Genomic DNA, 3,301 nt, shown 5'->3' with positions numbered 1-3,301 from the left:
AAAAAAAAAAAATTAAACCTACTAGAAGAGGAAACCCTGAGCTGTCTCAAATCCTGTTCTGCACTGCGTATCTCTTGATCAGCTAACTCTGGGCAGCATATCTGTCAATTAATGGCACATGTGGAAGCACGACTACTCATGTGAACATGGATATGGATGAATGTTCATGCAAGGGCGTAGAGCCTATAGCCATGAGTGCTATGAATAATTGTGCAGATATGTCTAAAAATCAAGTCATTTCAGTGCATAAGCTTACTGAGGCAGCTATTCTAAAACCAGTAACAACAAATTTCCACAGGCTTGACTTTGTATCACTAACTTCTGTTCTTATGTGGTCTCTGCCAGCTTCTTTATCAGCTAGATATGTTGAAAGTTGGCTGGCAGTGAAAGTAGGGTGCTAAGAAATTATAAATGTTAACTGCATATATTTGGCCTTAAATTTTAAAATTTGTCCTCAAACAGATTTTTGAGGGTTTTTTTTGGTCATAATTTCAAGATGTAGCTTTGTATTATAGCACAAACAACCAAATGTTATTTGTTGTAGTTTTCATTAATTTTTCTTTTAAGTTAAAAAAGCCAAAGTCCTGCTTTTGATTAGATCTGGCAATGCAGATTACAAAATAAAGTCACACTTTATTAATTCATGGTCTTCTAACTCAAAATTTGTGATAATTTAACAAGTACTAAAATCGACTTTGTATCGTATTCGAGGAAATGGTTTGTGAAGTAATTTAAATGGGACAAGTTACAGAGGCCAAATTTAAACCATTTGAGGTAATAAAGTTTTTAAGCACCCGAGCCACATTTACTCTATACATTTACTCTATACATAGCTACCACCTTTAACCAATTCTTATTTATACTAATATCTCAATATTCAGTATTTACATTGTTTCAATATTTTTAGAACTGACTAATCAAGCTTGTGTATTTGGAGAAACAAACATTTATTTTGTTGTCATTTAAATGTATTGCGTTTCGTTTACTTCATTTTGTAAATTGGCGCCACCAGATATATTTTGTCCTTAGTCAATGGTGCTGAAATAATCAAGGAAATGGTGGTCGTTTGGTGGGAGGAAACAGATTAATATAGGAAAATATAAAAAGGAAAACAATGTATAATTAAAATTAATAAAAATATTAATCAAATACAATTTAGTATTTAGTAATAATAAAAATATTAATCAAATACAATTTTAGTAGTAGAAAATCAAATACAGATTTAGTCATAAATTTCAAAATGATATAGGTAGAAGATAGACCTTGAAAGTATCTGACCGTATTATAATTAAAGCAAATATTAATTTACACAGAAGACAATAAAATTTATAGCTCAGTACTCTCAAGAGAAGACACACTTCTTTCAGTAACCTTACTTAGTCAAGCACCTTTTTGATTCCAGGTACTGTATTAGGCACCAGTGAGATAGCAGTAAACACCAGACAAAACCTCTGCTTTCTTGGGGAACTTATGTTCTAAGGGAGACAGACAAAAGATAACATAGGTAAAATAAATTATTTGGAACAAGAAAGATTTTAAAAATCAGAATGGTAGATTCATAGTCTATATGCTACTTTCATGCCATTTCTCATGCTATTAGAGAAAAGACCTCACTAATCAAATAAGACATTTTTTTCCTGCTAAGTCCAATGTGTCCTCACAATTTTTCTTAATGCATTGCTTTTGGCACAGATGTTGGAAGGTTTAGAAGCCCCTAAAAAATGTCTGTAATATCAGTATGTGTGCAGTATGTGTGCATTTATTGGGGGAGGAGAGAGCATTCATAACTTTTGTCAAATTCTCAAAGAGACCCACAACCTCAAAAGGATTAAGAATTGCTAATTTAGAGTCTCTTCCTGATATACTGAAGACTTTCAGTAAGTAGGAGGACAACTGCCATGTTCTCCGAAAATATTTTCCAACATCATACTCAGGGCATAGATTTACCTGAAATCACCATTTCTCTTTTTCTTCTGCTGCAGTTTATTGCTCACATGTATTTATCAGATGGGAAAACAGATTAAGATACTCTTCAAAGAAGACTAAAATGGCAGACCCTTCTCTTATAGCCCATGCTGACAAAGATGCACTATGTATTAAGGCTCTTGTACCCATATCTAAGCTTCTACAAATGTAAGAAAATACCAGTCATGCTGGTAAGAATGCTCTTTCTTTAAGAACCTTTGTCTTTTTTGCCCACCTCCCATCCCCCACCTCTGGCAAGCACCAATCCTCCACTTTGTTCTCTGTATCTACGGGCTTTTTTAAAATTTTTTTTAATATTTCACATATAAGTGAGATTATGTGGTTGGTATTTGATTTTCTCTATCTGACTTATTTCACTTAGCATAATGCCCTCAAACTCCATCTATGTTGTCACAAATGATAAGATTTCCTTATTTTTCATGGCTGAATAATATGCCATTGTGTGTGTGTGTGTGTGAATGTGTGTGTGTGTGTGTGTGTGTGTGTAAAACTCACGTTTTCCTTATCCATTCATCCAGTCATGGACACTTAGGTTGTTTTCATATCTTTGTTATTGTAAATAATGCTGCCATGAATATGTGCGTACATACATCTGTTTCTGTTAGTGTTTTCATTTTCGTCGAATAAGTATCCAGAAGTGCACTTGTGGGTCATATGGTAGTTCTATTTTTAATTTTTTGAGGATTCGCCATACTGTTTTTCATAATGACTGCACCAATTTACATTCCCACCAAAAGCTCACAAATGATCTCTTTTTTCCACATCCTTGCAATAGTTACTGCTTGTCTTTTTGATAATGGCCATTTTAACAGGTATAAAGTGATGTGTCATTGTGGGTTTGATTTGCATTCCCCTGATGATTTGTGATGTGGAGCCTCTGATCATGTACTTGTTGATCATCTATATGTCTTCTTTAGAAAAACGTCTATTAAGATATTCTGCCCATTTTAAATTGGATTTTATTTTTATTTTTATTTTTTTGCTGTTGAATTGTATGATTTCATTATATATTTTGGATATTAACTCATTATCAGATATATGATTTGCAAATATTTTTTCCCATTCCATAGGCTGCCTTTTCATTTTGTTGATGGTTTCCTTTGCTGTGCAGAAGCTTTTTAATTTGATGTAGTCCCAATTGTTTATTTTTGTTTTGGTGTCAAATAAAAAAATCATTGAATCATCGCCAAAACTAATGTCAAGGAGCTTACTACTGCCTGTGTTTTCTTCTAGGAGTTTCACAGTTCCTTACAGTCTTACATTCAAGTTTTTACTTCTACTTTGAGTTAATTCTTATGTCTGATATAAGATAATG

General features: G+C 33.1%; 1 protein-coding gene across 1 annotated transcript in view; it reads left to right on the top strand.

The window, feature by feature from the left end:
* The first annotated feature begins 2,004 nt into the window (after positions 1-2,004).
* Positions 2,005-3,301, top strand: part of PDE6H (phosphodiesterase 6H) — a 16,993-nt gene continuing 15,696 nt past the window's right edge. The window contains exon 1 of the mRNA XM_023538254.1: positions 2,005-2,156. The gene's annotated coding sequence lies outside the window, so the exon portion shown is untranslated. The remainder of the gene's footprint in view (positions 2,157-3,301) is intronic.

This window comes from Pteropus vampyrus, unplaced genomic scaffold, assembly GCF_000151845.1.
Source record: "Pteropus vampyrus isolate Shadow unplaced genomic scaffold, Pvam_2.0 Scaffold216, whole genome shotgun sequence".
Lineage (NCBI taxonomy): Eukaryota > Metazoa > Chordata > Mammalia > Chiroptera > Pteropodidae > Pteropus > Pteropus vampyrus.
The sequence above is the reverse complement of the archived record's forward strand: the minus strand, read 5'-3'. Positions and strand labels throughout refer to the sequence as shown.